Source organism: Vigna umbellata, chromosome 2 (assembly GCF_029865625.1).
Source record: "Vigna umbellata cultivar VRB3 chromosome 2, Vumbellata_1.0, whole genome shotgun sequence".
Lineage (NCBI taxonomy): Eukaryota > Viridiplantae > Streptophyta > Magnoliopsida > Fabales > Fabaceae > Vigna > Vigna umbellata.
The window spans coordinates 34,670,202-34,691,536 of NC_142166.1; positions in this window are offsets into that span (position 1 = coordinate 34,670,202).

A 21,335-nucleotide genomic window follows, 5' to 3' on the forward strand; every position below is an offset into this window, starting at 1 on the left:
TATGCTTATGCTTTTGTTGGTTTAAGTTTTCTGAACTTATTTGTTTTTATTTTTAGATTAGGGTTTGATGTACTCTATTGAACACCTGGTTTGTTATGATGGTTTGTTATTAACTGTAATTGTTTGATAAGTAATGCTTGATGATGCTTATTGATTGATTGATGTTGAGATGATGTGCACATTAAAATGCTTATACAGGTGATTCACAAGCTTTGTGAACAAATGCAGGATATTATGATTGTGATTGTGAGATTAAGCAGGATGTGTATGTCAAATGTGAATGAGCTTATATGTGAGGTTTTGAGCTCCAGAGTCTTTACTGTTTGAATGATATTACTTTGAAAGCATGAATGACTTTGCCCAGGTTTTCTATGATTGAATCAATTGTTTGTTTTGCATCATGTGATCAAGGTCGTTTGTTGGAACCCTTTTTATTGGCCAAATTCATAAAGTTAGCCCACTAAAAGAGAACACTTTGTGTTCTATCCTTTGAACCCTTGGCCTTGAACATAAATTGAAAAACCCTTGATTGAAAATCTTTACCTTGAGTTAAGTAGAAGATCTTGTGTGGTATTGTTAAATGTTTAAGTTTAGGGTTGTTAGGAAAACATGAAAAAGGAAAAGCATTGAGCTAAGAGCTAAAAAGTAAGAATATGCAAAGAAAAAGAAAAGAAAAAAAAAAAGAAGCAAAGCTCAATGCAAATGCAAAAGGCAAGTTGGGAAAAATAAGAATAATTGTGTTGATTATGATTCTCTTAACTCAAGGATTTTGTGATCCAGAAAAACCAATTTTCTTGTTAGCCCAGTGACATTATAAGCCATTGAAAAGTCCTTGTGATGATGCATGCTTGTGAATGTTTTTGATTATGGTAAAATGAAAGGCAAAGTTGATTCATGTGACATTGTGATAGTAGAGTGAATGAGTGATTACCTCTTATACACTTGTGTGTGAGTGAAACACTTTACCTAGTGAGGAAATATTCCATAAGCACATGAACATCCATGCTTAATTGATTGATCATTCATGAAAAATAGCATTTGTTGGAATTTAAATGACTTTGTGAGCACTAAAGCATGTACATATCTTGATTGAAATCTTGGTCATAAGTTTGATTAAAGTTTTTACTTATCTTGAAAAGAAGATTTTTAAATGAGTGAACCATCATATGAATTGGTTGAAGATTGAGTTACATCTTGTTTGCTTGAGGACAAGCAAAGTTCTAAGTTTGGGGTTGTGATAACAGTTAAAAAACTGTTATTTTCATGCTTAAATTGATACTAAAAGCAACCTTTAACACTTAGAAACTAGCTCGAAATCATGCTTTTCTTCATATTTTCAGAAATAAGAGAGCTGGACAGGTTTATGCTTGATTTCAGTGTTTTTATGCAGGTTTTAAGGTGAATTTAGTGAAAGAAGTGAAGAAGGAGAGAGATGAAATCAGAAAAGACATCAAAAAGTGCAAAAGGAGAAGCCGCAACTGCCGCTGAGCAGCAGTTTACCGCTGAGCGGCACTCAGGAGTTCACGGGAGGACCGTTGAGGGGCAAAATGGCCGCTGAGGGGAAGAAACGGCTCACGCACTTACCGCTGAGCGGCACTATTTTTGGGCTTGGGCCTAATTTTCTGTAATTTACGAATAGTATATAAGCTTTAGGGTTTCCTAGGGTTTGTATCTTTGGCAGAAACGAAGCAAACACTCTCTCTTCCACCCCTTTGAAGGAGGATCTTGGATGCTCAGGCTACCTCTTCACCTTTTGTAGGGTTTTATCTTTCATTCTTTCATTATTGTTCATCTAGGTTCACCATGAATATGGTGAACTAAACCTTGTATGTTTGTTGGGGAATCAATGTAATCTTTTGAAACTCTCATATATGGAATTTGTGCTTGCATCTTAATCTAAGACTTATGCTTTCTTTCATCATTAGTTAGGGTTTTTCCTCTTTGCTCAAGGCTTGCTTTGTTTAACTCATTCAATGCATGATTATTGATTTTGTCGATACGGGAACGTACAGGGAAGTCTAGATCCGGGGAATTTCTCCCAATAGTATATTGGTTGCCTTAAGCTCCTGCGCTAAATAAACTAATTATTAGGAATGCTAGGAATCGTATGAACTCGTAATTAGGGAGAAGCCTTCTTGAAAGGTAATTTAGAGAGTGGCATTAACAATGATGACTTGAATGTTGAATTCCTAAAATATGAGAGTGGATAAGATGAAATTGACCCCCAACAACATATTCATCAATATATTTCATTGAAAGTGTTTGTATTTTGTTTTAGCCATTGATCAACCTCATGGATACATGTTTATTTTCGTCTTTTGCATAGTAAAATCCAATTATTTCGTTCTTAAGTCTTAGCTAATCAACAAATCACATAACTAAACTAGGCCGTGAGTCCTTTGGGAGAACGATACTTGGTCTTACCGAGTTTATTACTTGAAACGATTCGGTCATACTTGCCGATTGTTAAACAAGTTTGTGACATCATATTTTGGTGATCATAAATTTGTCCATCATCCATCCATCCACTCAAAGTCGTTCAGTGGTCCAACCGCTACAACAAATGTCGGCCCATAATTGGGCCAACATTTAAGTTATTATTAGGCCAATAGTCCAACAAATGATAAAATAATTAAGGATATCTGATTAAAGATATTGATAACTGATTAAAGATATTGATAAGCTGTTTATCAGTAACCAACCAAATCTAAAGGTAAGTCTATTTTTATTATATTGGATTTATGTTGGTTTAGGATCATTGAGACACTTATAAATATAAGGTCAAGGACGAAAGCCATGTACGTTCCACTTAAGTTCAACTGAGACTCCACTACATTCTACTTACGTCCGATCAGGACTTAAATACTAAATTGTGTTAAACAGTTCATTAAACCGCTCCTGACTTGAGCGTCAGACTGCCTTTCGAAGGTACCTCCCCCTCCGGGCAAGAGTACAACTGATCGGAGAAGGTGACAACCGAGCGAAGCAGGCGACGGCCGAACGGAGTAGTCAACAAGCGAGCGATCCTAACGAGCGGTTCAGGCGACTCAGGCATTAGAAAGTAGGAAAGTCGCGTCAAAAAAGGTACGTTTATCGGCCCTACAAATCCCTACCGAAACATTTTGGCGTCCACCGTGGAGCCAAGCGACATCCCACTGAAACCACAAGGAACCAGACAAGGATGCAGTCTCAACATCATCATGTTGACCAGGCCCCTACATATTGATCCCGATTGAAGAAACTCTCACCATCAACATCAACAAGCTTCTACGGCTTTACAGATAAATATTTTGATAATTATTCTTCCTTGCTGAATGATTTAATTTAAATATCTTAATCCGATATTATAATATTATTGAAGACTTATTCAGGGTCCAATGACGCACTCACCACTTAGACAAATTTGGCATCAAGTGTTCAACCATTCAAATATTAGGTCATTCAGCTCACAATTATTCAGTCATTCGGCCTCACATGTATTCGGCCATTGGCCTCAACTGCTCGGCCTTACAAGGCCTCAGATACTTTAGCCAATTATGGTATCAAGACTTTGACTATTCAACCATTCAGCCTCACAATGCAAATGACAAGATCATGCCCACGAATTACTTGGCAAATCGGGAACTTACCGTTTGGGCCACCTCACAAAACCCAGGGATGTTATCCGAAAAACTCCTGGTTCAAACCGAGCAGTGATAAAAGTTATCAACGAACTGTCACTCTCGTCAACAAAACCTAGGGACGTTAACCGAAAAACTCCTGGTCCAAACCGAGCAGTAAAGTCTCGTAAACAAAAACCAGGGACGTTATCCGAAAAGCTCTTGGTCCAAACCAAGCGGTGATAAAAGTTCCCAACGATCTTTCACTTTCGTAAACAAAACCCAGGGACGTTATCCGAAAAACTCCTGGTCCAATACAACGGAAAAGATCTCTCTCAGGCTCATATAAGTCCTATAGTTAACCTTGGCTAAAGCCAAACGGATTAACTCGAACTTGGGGGGCATATGTATGGTATGCAATATGGGTCGTTCGGTCCATCCACTCAAAGTCGTTCGGTCCAACCGCTACAACAAATGTCGGCCCATAATTGGGCCAACGTTTAAGTTATTATTGGGCCAATAGTCCAGCAGACGATAAAATAATTAAAGATATTGATAATTGATTAAAGATTGATAAGTTGTTTATCAGTAACCAACTGAATCTAAAGGTAAGCTTGTTTTTATTTTATTGGATCTATGTTGGTTTAGGATCCATGAGACACTTATAAATATAAGGTCAAGACCGAAAGCCAAGTACGTTCCACTTACGTTCAATTGAGACTCCAATACATTCTACTTACGTCCGATCAGAACTTAAATACTAAGCTGTGTTAAACAGTTTATTAAACCGCTCCTAACTTGAGCGTCAGAGTGTCTTTTGCAGGTACCTCCCCCTTTGGTTAAGAGTACAACTGATCGGAGAAGGTGACAACCGAGCGGAGCAGGCGACGAACGAACGGAGTAGTCAACAAGCGAGCGATCCAAATGAGCGGTTCAGGTGACTCAGGCATCAGAAAGCAGGAAACTCACGTCAGAAAAGGTACATTTCTCGGTCCTACAAATCCCTACCGAAACATAAACCATTTAACTTTTAACATTAATGTCACTTGCCTTTGTCATGCCACATATTTTAAAATTGACCGCTCATTATTGGTTAAAGTGAATATTATGTCGTTAGCGATTTAAACGCAGCCAGCGAAAAAGACCAAATTGAACAATTTTTACAAAAGAATGGATCACTTTGAACGCCAAAAAAACTTGAAAATCATTTTGAACAAATCTAATAAATATAGGAACCAAAATAGATATTAAGATAAAGTTGATCATTTACACCATTACAATAAAACAACATATTATATGAATACACGGCTTTGGAAAATAATAGAATTTAAGTATTTTTCTAAATATAATTTTCTATTGATTTTCTTTATAATCCAAGACTCTTAAATAGAAGAGGAATAAACTCTAAGCCTTACCACATTAGAGTCTGTAATTAGGAGTCTAGTCTTTGTATGTGTTTGTTTTTTTGAGTCGTGTCCTTTGATTTTAAAGGTGATTTTAATTTAAGGGGTAATTAGTCAGTAGCCTAAGGCATTTCTTGCAAGGCAAGACTTGGTACTTAAGCAGCTCTTTAGCTCACCTCTCTTACCTGGGACTTGTCTAAGTGAAAGTTTTTAACCCTTTAAATTAAGAAAACTCTTAAAAACAAAGATGTCTTCTTATAGTTCATATAGGTCTTCTAGGTTAGATAATGTTGATGAAATGTTTAAACAAGCTAGGAATCTTCCATCCTTTGGTAAAGACATAGATGCATTAACATACCTAGCTTGGGAAAAAGAAATTGATAAAATAAATCCTTGGTTTTATGGAGAGAGTGAATATTATGTCCTTAGCATATATCTCTCTAAGTTAGAAGAGCATGCAAGTGAGTGGTGGGATGAAAGACAATATCATGTTAGGAAAGGTAAAAAGTCTCCTATTCGTGATTGGTATGATTTAAAAGCTTGCATGAGAAGAAAGTTTGTGCCTTCAAGCATTAAAAGAAACCTAAAATTAATTAGAGATTGCATTGATTATCGAAAATTATTTCTTGAGAGTTTAAATGATCATGGGTTTCTTCGTAGAGAATTAGAATTTGGGGCAAGACTTAAAGAGATAAAGGATAAGAAAAGAGAAAGAGAGATTGAGAGAAAAGAAAAGGAAGAAAGGAAAGAAGAAGAGAAGAGAGAGAGAGAAGAAAACGAGAAAAGAGAAGAGAGAAGTAGAGAGGAATTAAGAAGAGAAAAAGAGAGAAGAAGAAGAGAAGAAGAAAAGGAAGAAAGAGAAGAAGATAAAGAAAAGAAGAAGAGAGAAAAGAAAAAGAGAGAAAAGAAGAAGAAAATAGAGAAAGGCAAGAAAGAGAGAAGAAAGAAAAGGAGAAATTGTTACTGATGACAAATCGTATTCTTTCAAAGACCATGGAACCTAAAAGGGAAGGTTTCCAAATCTTTACTTCTTTTCCAATAATTGATTATTTTTCAATTTTTAACTTCTCTTTCAAACAAATTGTCATCTCATATTATATGCAAACTTTATCAAAATATGACAATTCAAATCTTGAATTATTCTTATCTTTTAGGAAAGAAATAACTCAAGACAAAAGTGAATTTGGACTTCTAGAATTTCCAAATGTGATAAAACAAAATATTAGAAGTCCTTATTTTCTTGTTTTTATAGAAAAATTCTTTCTTGGATTGATATTAATTGAAAATATATTTGATGTTTATTGCAGATTTGTGTTTGATCCAAGAGGAAGAAAAAGTGGATATAAAAGAATAAGGCCACTCCAAGATGGCCATGCTCCCAAAGATTGTGTGGAGCTTCTTCATAAGGCGATTGCCAGATTTGAGGACAAATCTTTTTTTAAGAGGGAGGGTATGATGGAATCCTGCCTGATGTGTTTTCTTAGTGTCCTCTTTTTGTAGTTTTCACATTTTATTGTGCATGTATTTTAGCTTGTAAGGAGCATGGGTTACTATAAATACCTAGCTCCTCTCTTATATTGGCACTTTTGAGATTAATGAGAATTGAATTTTCTGAATCAGAAACTATTCTCTCTTGAAAGTCATAGGCTAGAGAGTCCAAAGACTCCCTCTAGCCACCTTCCAAGCACCTCTCTCACTTTCATTTTCCAAATTTCACGGTGCTTCTCTCCTCCACGCTACCTCTCCTTCACTGCCACCTCGTTAGAGCATGCGTCAGCGCTATCCATTTCCTTCTTCAACCACGCGTCAGCTCCTCCATTCCACGTCATTGGCTTTTCCTCTCACGCATCAGAAACGCCACTTCATTTCGAAATTCACTCTCGCGCATCCCTTGCACATCACAGAGCATCTCACTCTCGCTCGAGAGCCCCTCGTCGCCAGCCATTGTTCTTCATGGTGAGTCTTCTATCCTCACAGATTCACTTCGTCACTCTCGTTTCTCCCTCACCATAGCCTCTTCCCACCATTTGTTCATATTTTGACCGTTTAAACATCTCTCTTCACATCGCTTTCCATTTTCCACCGATTGAACCCTCCTTTACTTCGATCTAACCCTTTTCCACCGTTCAATCTTCATTTTGAACCGATTAATCGGTTCATATTGGGTTTCCTTCCATTTCCAGGGTTTCTATCGAGTTTAACCCTCTATTTCTTGTTCTTCTTCGAGTTTTTGTCATTTTTCGTTGCGTTCATCTCTGGAGGAAGCTTCGAAGGAGCTCGCAACACGCACATTCGTCGTCTCCTTGGACGCTCGTCCATCACTTAGGGTTTATAATATTTTTGAATTATGAGAAGATGCACAAATAGTTTAAGATTTAGTAAGTAGAATGAGTTTGTATAAATCTCATATTTAGTTTTCTTTTAAAATCTTATTTTATTAACCAAATTTTATAACGGATAAGAATTCATAAATATTACAAACAAATTTTATAGATAGATAAATAATCATGAATATTTCCAACAAATTTTACGACGCTTAAGTATATATAAATATTACCAACTAATATTATTTACTTATAACCATTAAATTATCAAATATAATTTATCACTACTTTACTAGACAAATATAGCTGTTGGCAATACAACTATTAATATTGTTTTAATAATTTTCATTGATTATAAAATTTAGTCGACAGATTCAATTTCATAATAATGATTAGTCGATAATTACAAGCTTTCTTATATTGATAGTTTAGTTTTTTATCTCCCGTAGAAAAGTACTTCAACTCCACATATGTTTAACATCTTTGTAGAACTTGTCATTCTTTCAAAAGAAACATTGATGTGAAGTTATCCCAATACATTTTGAATGGTCTTAATATTTTCCACAGTTCCAAGTCCTAAATTAAATTTCCGCATTCAATTAGCTTGAATTGTTAACTTAAAGCATGTTATAAATTCAACTTCATAGCAATAATATATTGCTTTACGCTTTTTCGTGATACTACTCATTTGGCCAAAAGAAATACATAATTGGGATATTTGAGATTAAGTATTTTGAAGGCACATATTTAAGATAATATGTTTATCCAAATTGTTTTCAAGATATTAAATATATAATTTTTTATTAGAAAAATGAAATATAAGTTGCATATAATAGATAAACTCATTTCACCTGCCAAAATGAGTGTAGTTAATTATATGATTCAACTTATCAGCTTGCAAAACTTATTAGTCTAACAAGTTAATGGGAAGAGTGTGCCAAATTAAGCTATTGGATTGGGCTCTTTTTTTTTAATATTTTAAAAGGTTATCTATTAGATGTAATATCTTGTGCACTATTACAAATTCTATATTTTGCATTATACTTATTTTAACTTGTTATGATAACTTGAAAAAAAATATATATCTAATTTAACTTCACCAACTCAAACTTTATAAATGAAATTGAATTGATATATTTTTATATTTGTATATATTAAACATTTTCGTAATAGTTAGAGATGAATTTCTCACGAAAGTACCAATTGCAAAGATAGGTGACTTCTAAAAAGTACATTCACAAACAAACATACTTTATACAAAATTTGAATTATAACGAAACTAAAAACGAATATGAAAATTATAACCACTAAACTTTTATTAATGATTTTATTGTTTGAAAGTTGGGAGAAATAAAAATTCCTGAACATGGTATAATAGACATTACCTAGAGTTAATTGAGTTTAGAAAATGAGCCCAACCCATTTTTGCTGAAACCAATGAGAGGTAATTGATTCTGCACCCCATCAATTTCTACTTACACCCCATAAGTTTTTAAAACTCCTGTTTTGGGAGATGAGGAAGGGTTTTTCAGATTTATATTTCCGAGAGTAAAATATCATTCTGCAAAGATTAATCTAAAAAGAATAACATGTAAGACTGCCGGAAAATATAGTCCGTATTGTATTGTTGAATTTATGCTCAGGAATAATAATTTCAAAATAGATGTGCTTTTGAACTTTTGAGAAAAGTCATAAGAATATTTCGATATAATAATTTTTAAAGGCTTTTACTTCCTACATCCTACATCCTACAATATTTGAAATACTTGTTTTCCCATGGAATTTTATTTCATATGGTGTTCTCCTTCGAAGATGATGTGTTGTGCTGCTGTAATTTTCACTGTTGTTATCACTCTGCCCTGTTCGATTCCATTCTCCTTCAGGACCTCGCCACCGATGAGTCCTGTTTCATTAACCACGCTGACGGAAAGATTCTACTACCTCGCTTAGTCCCATGGTCTTTATAAATCCTCCCAACGGTGACCACCATGGTCCCGTTCTCAAGGAGAGACTCCAACAACTCATGAGTGAGGAACAGAGGAAATTGTGAAATTAATCAGATCTTCTTAATGAGACGCTGAAATGAGAGAAAAAGTTTCGTTTTGAAGGATTCTACTGGTTATAGACAATGCAAAAATTTTAAGAATCACCATGTCCTGTTACATAACTGTTTTTTTTTTTACGCGTGAAGTTTTTGTACTCTGTATAACGAGTGAGGTTTGGATGGATTGGAGATGAATCAAAGAATGTTCTTTGTTTGGGATGAGAATGGAAGGTGTGAAGATGAAAAATGAATGATAGAATTGGAGGAGAGGGAGAAATCTCCAATGCAACTTTAGGGAGAAGCCTAACCTGTGAAAGAAAAAACTGAATGAAAAATCAATTTTAGCTGTTAAATTAAATAATTTGTTACATGTTTAAAATGAAATCCTGACAAAAAAATATTAACACGTCAAAAAATAATTTTATGAATTTCCAAAGAATAATTTCATGAATTTTCAAATAATAAAGATAGAATTAGAACAAATTTTTGAAAGAAAGATGAAATCAAAATTTCTTAAAAGGTATAAAGATTAAAAACATAATTAAACCCCAAAGAAAAATCTAGTCTGGGAGATGCAAAATAAAGGTTTAATTAATTATTTTCGAAAAAAAATCTAAATTAATCTTTTCATTTTTTTTCTTTTTATTTAGCCTTGATTTGTAAAAATTAATGTAATTTAAACTTAATTTATAAAAACTTAATGTAATCATTTTTAATAAATTTTATAAATATGATCAGTGATCATATTTAGACTGGAATTATGTTAATTATACAAATAAAACAAATCATTCTTATTAAAATAATAATTTTAATTTTTGTTTAATTTTTTGGATCCATTTAAATAAATTTAATGAAGTATCAAATTTTACACCAAATTATATCCATTTTATAAATCGACATTAAATTAAGACAAAAAGAAAATTAAAGAACCAATTTAATATTTTTGAACGAAAATAAAAAACAAATGAGTAATTAAATCCAAAATAAATGTTATGAAAAGTGCATTCCGAAATTGTATTTTATTTTGAAGGTTTAATAGCCAATTTAGTCCTCACTTTGGTTGAAAAATCTCAATTTAGTCTCTCGTTATAAAAGTGTTTTGAATTAGTCCTAACTTTTAAAATAGTGGGTCAGATTGGTCCTTTCTGTTAAATATAAGTTAACAAAATTAATGGATGATGATGTGACACAACTTAAAGTTAACGAGGGACCAATCTAACACATCAGCTTTAAGCTGTGTCACATCATCATCCATTAATTTCGTTAACTTATATTTAACGAAAGGGACCAATCTGACCTACTATTTTAAAAGTTAGGACTAATGTAAAACACTTTTATAACGAGGGACTAAATTGAGATTTTTCAACCAAAGTGGGGACTAAATTGGCTATTAAACCTATTTTGAATAAAGGTATGATGTTATGAGCCATCCCAACATCACCAGGGCGGCGAGGAGTCCGAGGAACACTTCCCTAGGTGGTGTCGGCAAAGAAGAGGACAAACAACTACACAGAACAACCAGGAAGAAAGCAGGAAGGAGAAGGGAAAAGATAAAAAATAATGATACTTTCACACTCAAATTTGACAAACTTTTGATACCGACCCGTGTCATAAGCTAATTGTCCATGTGTTTAATGTTTTAAAAAATTAAAAATGAGATGGATAATGAAGGTTGGGTTTTGAAACGCGAAATTCATTTAATAAAAGAGAACCTCATTTGTGATAGAGCCTTCTAGAGTTCTCCCTCCCACCCACCCACAAGCTTTGATATCCCCACAAGGGTTGCTGGCGTTGACGGAGTTTGTAGGTCACCATAGTGCCGCCATTGATCGAAACTGCATATGCGTCACCATTCCACTCTTTGGAGCGTACTTATTCTGAAACCGTCATTGGAGGTGATTTTTGAAGCTTTTTGTTGTTCATTTCGGTAATGCATTGTTTTAGTGCAGTGAGTTTAACTTTTAAAAAAAAACATTTTAGGCATTTAGGGTTTGTTTTGTTATTTGGTTGTTTCTCGTAGTATGGTTAGTTGTGGTTTGAATTTTTGTTGAACATTTTCGTGTTTATGTTGTTTTTGGATGCAAAGTTTGAATTTTTTGGGTTAGTGGTTATAGTTGAGTTATTTTGACTCAGGTTTTCTATTATGTTTCATTTGACTTAGGAAAAACAAACCTTTATTTTCACCAAGGATGTTCTACCATGAACAAAACATACATCCTAAGTCAATGAATGAACTTTAAACACAAGAAATGTAGGTTCAGTATAACACTGGTACCATAGTTCAAATAAGTAGGGAGTTTAGTTATGACTTATGCACATGAAGGTAGACTTTGTTCTAAATACATGTTTCCTATTAAAAAAATTAATAATTATGTCCACACACCTTTGTTGTCAAAATTGAGGAATAAATGTTGGATTGATGGTGGATTTTTGTTCTACCATGTTGATATACATGTATATGAAGTTTTGGATGGATTGGATTGTGAAATGGGATGGAAAATAAGCGAGTTTCAACTTACTTTTTATCAAATACGAAAATTGTGTGTTTTTGTTGGTTGATTGATGTAATCCCGCCCGACGTAGTCCTTCTTTGTATTTTTACCTTTCATAGGTTAGCTTGTAAGGAGCATGGGTTACTATAAATACCCAGCTTCTCTATTGTAATGGGGACTTTTGAGAATAATGAATTAAACTTTATGTAGAGAGAACTCCAGAATTTAGTTCCCTTGAAAGTCAAGGCTAGAGAATCCCAAAGGATCTCCTCTAGCCACCTTCCATCTCACATTATCATTCTCTCATTTTCCATTACCAGATTCTCTCTCCTCCGTAGCATCCATCTCACGCCATTCTCACCGATTACTAGCGTCCTCGTGGCTTGCGTCAAGTCTACTGCCACGCGTGCCTTTTCTCTCACGAGATTCCATCAGCATAGCTTCCATATCCTCATTTCGCGTCTTCACCTACGTTTTCTCTATCGAAAACTCTTCAACCACAAATCTCCTCCTCATCATCGCTAGACCTTCACCGTGGTGACTCTCATCCATCCTTCGAACTACATCCATTCGAGCCTCTTGACCGAACATCATCAGGAGCCTAGGGTTTCTTCCGCCTCTAGGTTATGTCTTAGATTTCCTTCAGTTCCATCGGTTAGATCTTCTTCTCCACCGATCAAATCCTCCCTTACCTTCAACCCTAGAGTTTTCACCGATTAAACCTCCAAACCTAGGGTTCTTAGTTCTTCTGCTGTTTCCGCTGCTTCATTTGCTTCCTCTGCTTCTTTCCGCTGCGCATCGATGTCAAGGAGGCCTCGAGGAGTCCAGATCTCTCAAGTTTCGTTTTCTCCTCGGAGCAAGTGAACAAGATTTGAACAAGATTTGAACTCTGTGAGACATTTGAGCAAGTACCATGTGCATACCATATAAGTAATGACTTGCTTAGGCAATGCTTGGTTGCACTGAGAAAACTCCAGCAGAGTTCAAATTGCAGTTGGCCGATCTGCATTATCTTTGTTTGAATCATTTTATGTGTTTAAAATCTGTTTGGCATATAGATCTTGTTGGACATCTTGCAGTAATTTCCTTGTGTCTTATTCAAGCTTCAATTGATGTTTTAGAGTCATTCTCATCAATAATTTGTCAATTGACTCCATAAAACTTAAAATTGGTGGTGTGGTTGAGCTGCTAACTGCATGATTGGTTCTAACAAGTTCAATTTTCGAATTACTATTTTCTGCATCCAACTTCAGAGCAAAACAAGTTGTTTTGATAATTCAAACATGATGCAATAGCTTAATTCGAGTTATATCAGCCTTTGTGCAATTTGAAACCTCCAATTTTTAAGTTCAATTTTTTAGTACAAGTTGGAACTGTAGTGCTGAATTTTTTTTTGTGAATTAGATCATTTCACGAGGACTGGATTGTAGCAATAGCAAGGATCTGTGAAAAAAAAATAAATAAAAAAAAACAAAAAGATGAATATGATATATTCAATGTAAAAAGCTTTTCAGACCTGTACAATCCAGTTAAAACCAATTTCAAAACAGACTTCAGATTTAAACATATACACTGGTTTCTTTGTGGCATTCCATTTAACAGTTTTGAAAATTCAGTTCTGGACGCTGCATGTGATTTAAGTTTCAACTTGCTGTGGTTTTTGATTTCTTGCTTTTAAAATCTGTTCTAGTGCCAATCATAGGTTCAGTTTGAGTGCTCACTTTGATCAAAAGCTTTGTTTCTTGCTTGTCTTTGTTGGTTATCTAGTTTTGTCTGCAATGCATGTGAAATCTATTATGCCAATCTTTAGTTGAAGCTTTTAATTGCTTATTTCATCTGGTCTAGAGTTTCCTTTAGTAGAGTCTACTCTACTGTTTGAGTGGTTGTCCTGTTTGTCCATCACTTTGCCTTAGCCTAACCATTTTTTTTTGCTGAATTGAGAAATCTGATTCCATTATGGTTTTTTGGGATTTGAAAGAAGGTAAGTGTGAATGGTAGCATATTAGGTGGTGGTGATCCACAGGATTCTCTGGCCTAGACTGAAAATTTCTCTTTTAAACCTTTCATTTGAGTGCTTAAAATTTTTAAAGAGAAACCTTAGTGCTGTGAGCTTAGTAAGGCTAATTTAGCCTAAATTCCTTAGCATTTGTAAGAGAGTTCAGTTTCAATTAATCATTTGTTGACTGTGTTCATTGTGCAGGAAAAGAAATTGGAGTAATTAAAATGGAACAACTGTGATTTTGTTTCAGCTGCAACTACAATCATTGTTGTTTTAATTGATTATTGATTTTCTGGTGATGCTATTTGTGCTTGTGAATCTTTAAACTGTCATTGCATTCATTTTAGTTAAAACATTGCTTGCTAAATTCATTGATATAATCACTGTTTTGAAAGTGAATTGTTGATTTCATGGTTTAATTGGGCATGTTGAATATTGATTCTGATTTGATAAGACCTATGGGAACTTGGTAGATGCATAGGAATTGCAAATAATGTGTTGATTGTTTTATGAGTATTTCTGGAATTGCAACAACACTGTTTTAAAACTGCCAATTTCTGATTTGCATCACATTACTCTTTGTCCATTGATTTGGTTAGCATGGTCCACTGATTTTTGAATTAGTTTAGGACATTGTTCTTGACTAGTTTGGTCCATTGTTTCTGCCCAGTGTAATTCACTGATTTTTCTGAAAAGGCTGTTCTTGTCATAATCAGTTTTGCATCAATTTGTTTTTAATTGCCAATGCATCATCCAGTTTTAGGAAGTGATTAAAGCACCTAATTTCTAGTGTTAACTTGGCGGTTGAATTAATTAGGTGGTTAGTTTCTGCATTGAATTACATCCAATCTAAATTTAATTCACTGTCCATTTGCACTTGCTGGATTTTGTTGAGATTTATGTGTGCAGAGCTGATGTTTGAGAGCTTAGTTTCAGCACATCTTTACTGAGAAAACAACAACCTAAGCACTTCATGTGGAAGCTTTGAACTGAAGGGAGTTTCTTTTACCTTAAATGGCTTCTGTTTTGATTAAACTGTTCTTGTCATGGTTTGTAATTACTTGTAATGTGTGAATTGTTGATGTTGGTCTGAATATCTGTGCAGGTTTTCTGTGTGCAACACATTGTAATGGACAATCAATAGAAACCTTTCTCTGCATCAAGTGTACAAGCCCAAGAAAGAGTTGAACCCAAGAACTAGAAGACCCCCAAAGTTGTCCAGAAGCAATAAGTTTAAGTGTGTATAAAGGCTTTGAAGAAAAGACATGCAGTAATGAACTGTTTGGACCAGACCGTGCAGCTGTTTGAATATTTTGTAATTGTTTTCTTCATTTTTATGTGTAATAGGTTTTTGTGTTAGCTTTCTTTTAATTTCATTGTAAAAGGCCATTCCAAGTCCAAGTGTATTGGAAGAGTCCTTGGTGCTCTTTCAACTCTTGGCAAAACATTTCTTGTTTGTGTTTAAATTTTTTGTGTTTCACGTTTAGGGGTGCTTTAGGCTAAAAGGGATTAAACTCTAAGCCTTATCACATTAGAGTCCGAGAGTCTAGTCTTTTAATTGTGCTTAATTGTTTGTGTTTTTTTTTTTTGAGTAGTGTTCTTTGATTTTAAAGGTGATTTTTGTTTAAAAGGTAACTAGTAGTAACCTAAGACATTTCTGGCAAGGTAAGACTTGATACTTAAGCAGTCTTCATGACTCACCTCTCTTACCTGGGACTTGTCAAAGTGTGAATCTTGTATACCTTTCACACAAAGAAAACTTTTAAAAACAAAGATGTCTTGTTATAGTTCATATAGGTCTTCTAGGTTAGATAATGTTGATGAAATGTTTAAACAAGCTAGGAATCTTCCATCCTTTGGTAAAGACATAGGTGCATTAACATACCTAGCTTGGGAAAAAGAAATTGATAAAATAAATCCTTGGTTTTATGGAGAGAGCGAATATTATGTCCTTAGCATATATCTCTCTAAGTTAGAAGAGCATGCAAGTGAGTGGTGGGATGAAAGACAATATCTTGTTAGGAAAGGTAGAAAGTCTTCCATACGTGATTGGCATATTTAAAAGCTTGCATGAGAAGAAAGTTTGTGCCTTCAAGTATTAAAAGAAACCTAGAACTAATTAGGGATTGCATTGAAGATGGAAAATTATTTCTTGAGAGTTTAAATGATCATGGGTTTCTTCGTAGAGAATTAGAATTTAGGGCAAGACTTAAAGAGATCAAGGATAAGAAAAGAGAAAGAGAGATTGAGAGAAAAGAAAAGGAAGAAAGGAAAGAAGAAGAGAAGAGAGAGAGAAGAAAATGAGAAAGAGAAGAGAGAAAAAGAGAGGAATTAAGAAGAGAAGAAGAGAGAAGAAGAAGAGAAGAACAAAAGGAAGAAAGAGAAGAAGATAAAAGAATAGAAGAAGAGAGAAAAGAAGAAGAAAAGAGAGAAAGGCAAGAAAGAGAGAAGAAAGAAAAGGAGAAATTGTTACTGATGACAAATCCTATTCTTTCAAAGATCATGGAATCTAAAAGGGAAGGTTTCCAAATTCTTACTTCTTTAAGGAAAGAAATAACTCAAGACAAAAGTGAATTTGGACTTCTAAATTTTACAAAGATTACATATCAAAGTATTAGAAGTTCTTATTCTATTGTCTTTAAAGAAAAATTCTTTCTTGGATTGATATTAACTGAAGATATATTTGATGTGTATTGCAGATTCGTGTTTGATCCAGGAGGAAGAAAAATAGATCTAAAGTAATAAGGCCACTTCATGGCTCTGCTCCCAAGACTGCGTGGAGCTTCTTCATAAGGCGATGCCAAATTTGAGGACAAATCTTTTTTTAAGCGGGAGGGTATGATGTAATCCCGCCCGACGTAGTCCTTCTTTGTATTTTTACCTTTCATAGGTTAGCTTGTAAGGAGCATGAGTTACTATAAATACCCAGCTTCTCTATTGTAATGGGGACTTTTGAGAATAATGAATTAAACTTTATGTAGAGAGAACTCCAGAATTTAGTTCCCTTGAAAGTCAAGGCTAGAGAATCCCAAAGGATCTCCTCTAGCCACCTTCCATCTCACATTATCATTCTCTCATTTTCCATTACCAGATTCTCTCTCCTCCGTAGCATCCATCTCACGCCACTCTCACCGATTACTAGCGTCCTCGTGGCTTGCGTCAAGTCTACTGCCACGCGTGCCTTTTCTCTCACGAGATTCCATCAGCATAGCTTCCATATCCTCATTTCGCGTCTTCACCTACGTTTTCTCTATCGAAAACTCTTCAACCACAAATCTCCTCCTCATCATCGCTGGACCTTCACCGTGGTGACTCTCATCCATCCTTCGAACTACATCCATTCGAGCCTCTTGACCGAACATCATCAGGAGCCTAGGGTTTCTTCCGCCTCTAGGTTATGTCTTAGATTTCCTTCAGTTCCATCGGTTAGATCTTCTTCTCCACCGATCAAATCCTCCCTTACCTTCAACCCTAGAGTTTTCACCGATTAAACCTCCAAACCTAGGGTTCTTAGTTCTTCTGTTGTTTCCGCTGCTTCATTTGCTTCCTCTGCTTCTTTCCGCTGCGCATCGATGTCAAGGAGGCCTCGAGGAGTCCAGATCTCTCAAGTTTCGTTTTCTCCTTGGAGCGTCGCCTATCAACTTACTTTTTATCAAATACGAAAATTGTGTGTTTTTGTTGGTTGATGAATTTTGAATGGATGAATGATGGATTGTATGGAAATCTTTTGTAAGATGGAAAATGGTGAGTTAACCATTAAGATTTTGATGTTGTAAAAAGTTATGTGTGGAAAGTGATAAATCCAAAGGTGTATTTTGATGAGTAAAATTTATAGAGTTATTGCTTTGAAATTTATGGAGTTGTGGAATGGTGTTGAGAAATACAAAGGGAAAACAATGCCCAATTACATAAGTGTAAGTTATCAAACTTTTGATGCTTTGGACTTTTGATTCAACATTTGCATTTTATTGATATTGTGTGCACTTTTTTCTTTGTAGGAGGAACTACAAGAGGTTATTGAGAAGTATGTTTGCGATTGGATTTTGGATGTTGACAATGTGTGGAGTGATGAAGTGTTGCAAGATTTAGGGTTATTGTAGATGTTGTTCAATACAAATTCTTGCAATGTAATTTATGTTTTTTTTAGAACTATTTCAAAATGTATTGATTAGGTCTGAATGTACATATGTTTTTGTTACAAATGATCAAAGAAATGTATTCCTTACATTTATTGATAATGAAATTTGAAGATAAGAATGATCATTGTGTTATTTTTGGTGTTCATTATTAGAAGGTTGAATAGAACAATGACCATTTTTTGTGTAGGACGTTTGTACTGCAATCCCCACGAAATGTATGTCATTATGTGTGTTCAATGTGGTATGTACAATATTGTATGTTGATTAAATGTTGAAAATTAATTATTGCACTTAAGCACTAAATGACATGAACTTTATTGACCAACATGTGCGAAATATTTGCCTTAAGTGTCATAATCATTGGCTGAACAAGACTTGTATGTCCAGCAAATGGTAAAAAAATAAATTTTGAACTTCAAAATCAATGGCATTTTCAAAGTTGACATGTCTGTGCAAAAGCTTTGCCTAAACTCCCCACTTATTTAGCCTTTGGTACCAAGGTAGTTTCTGCACCATGCGTTTTACATAGAATGGTTCCTTGGGGATGAAGTTCGATATAAATGTTATAATGAATGCTTGAACATCAATTGTATGTCTAATAAGTCTTAAAAAAATTGTTCACTTCAAAATCAATGACATTTTCGAAGTTGACCTGTCTGTGCAAAACCTTTGCCTAAACTCCCAACTTATTTGGCTTGCGTTTTACATAGAATGGTTCCTTGGGGATGAAGTTCGATATAAATGTTATAATGAATGTTTGAACATCAATTGTATGTCCAATAACTCTTAAAAAAATTGTTCACTTCAAAATCAATGACATTTTCAAAGTTGACCTGTCTGTGCAAAATCTTTGCCTAAACTCCCCACTTATTTTGCCTTTGCTACCAATGTAGTTTCTGCACCATGAGATTTACAAAGAATGGTTCCTTGGGGATGAAGTTCGATATAAATGTCATAATGAATGTCTGAACATCAATTGTATGTCCAATAAGTCTTAAAATAAAATTGTTCACTTCAAAATCAATGACATTTTAAAAGTTGACCTGTTTATGCAAAATCATTACCTAAACTCCCCACTTATTTGGACTTTGCTACCAATGCAGTTCGTACACCATGAGTTTGACAAAGAATGGTTCCTTGGGGATGAAGTTCGATATAAATGTCATAATGAATGCCTGAACATCAATTGTATGTCCAATAAGGCTTAAGAAAAATTGTTCACTTCAAAATAAATGACATTTTCAAAGTTGACCTATCAGTGCAAAACCTTGTCTAAACTCCCCACTTGATTAGCCTTTGCTACCAATGTAGTTTCTGCACCATGAGTTTTACAAAGAATTTTTCCTTAGGGATGAAGTTTGATATAAATGTCATAATGAATTCCTGAACATCAATTGTGTGTCCAATAAGTTGACTTCAAAATCAATAGCAATGTTGACCTGTCTGTGCAAAACTTTTGCTTAAACTCCCCACTTATTTTGCCTTTGCTACCAATGTAGTTTCTGCACCATGAGTTTTACAAAGAATGGTTCCTTGGGGATGAAGTTCGATATAAATGTCATAATGAATGCTTGAACATCAATTGTATGTCCAATATGGCTTAAAAAAAATTGTTCACTTCAAAATCAATGACATTTTCAAAGTTGACCTATCAGTGCAAAACCTTGCCTAAACTCCCTACTTATTTGGCCTTTGCTACCAATGCAATTTCTCCACCATGAGTTTTACAAAGAATGGTTCCTTGGGGATGAAGTTCGATATAAATATTATAATGAATGCCTGAACATCAATTGTATGTCCAATAAGTCTTAAAAAAAATTGTTCACTTCAAAATCAATAGCATTTTCAAAGTTGACCTGTCTGTGCAAAACCTTTGGTTAAACTTCCCACTTATTTGGCCTTTGCTACCAATGTAGTTTCTACACCATGAGTTTTACAAAGAATGGTTCCTCGTGGATGGAGTTCGATATAAATGTCATAATCAATGCCTGAACATTAATTATATGTCCAATAAGTCTTAAAAAAAATTGTTCACTTCAAAATCAATGGCATTTTCAAAGTTGACCTGTCTGTGCAAAATCTTTGCCTAAACTCCCCATTTATTTGGCCTTTGCTACGAATGCAGTTTTTTTGAGTTTTGTTTCTAAGTCACAAAATGATCTTCAAAAACAAGAAATATACCTTCAATACACCTATTGGACCATAGTTCAAATAAGTGGGGACTTACGTTATGACTTATACACAACATGGTAGACTAACTTCTACCTAAAGGTTTCCAACTTCATTTATTAATTATCATGTCCAAACTCCTTTAATTTCAGCAAGGATGGTCTATCATAATATTTTCCCAAACTTTACAAAATCAACCAAATTTGTCAACATAATACTAAACATGAAATATAAAAGACCTCCTTTTTGCTTGGCCAACTAACTTGAAGTACCTAGGTAACAACTTCATTTCATGTCGACAAACATAAAACATAAAATAAATCTCATTCAACCACTTTCATACAATGAAATTCAATTCAAATTAAAGGGAAAGAACAATTCTTTGTACATTAACATATTAACTACCAATTACATTTTCTATTGTACTTGAACATCGTCAACTGAAGTTCTTAACATTTATAAATCACTATAAATTATTCAACTACTCATTATTTTCTTCATGCATCTATAGTAAATGGAGTTCTATTCGCCCGACTCTTGAATCGTCTTTGGGGTACAACCTTCATTCGATCATACATTGTGCTTTGCTTCATTTCATCCTCACGTTCAAACCCCGGGGTTTGCTGCTGATGTTGAACCTACGTACTTTGACAAGGATCTTCAGTTCCATTAAGTGCTTTCTCCCCAAACTCCTGACCCTTATCTTCATTTTTGGCTTCAACCAACATTCTTAAATGATGAATACTACATTACATCTTGGCAATAACCTGCGTTTGTTCTTCTACAACACGAATTATTTTCTCCTTATCTCCTTTATTTTGCTTATTAAATGGCACACCATATTTCTGAACAACTTCTTTCACAATACCATAACAAAGCTCTTCTTTCGACACCCCAACATCAACAAAAATTTGAAAAAATGAACAAAGTTTATTATATAAAATACGAAATAAAAAATAGATTGCACCACACATTCCTCAAATAGATTCGCCCAAATTCGCATAATCTCGAATTCCAGTTCAGATTCATCCATTCCATCATGTTTTCAAACATATTTGGAGTCCAAAATCACTCCATAATCAATCATAATCATCATAAACATCAACATATACATTTTCTCATGAAAACCAACTCTTTTAGTCACACACCAATTAGATTTTTCTGCA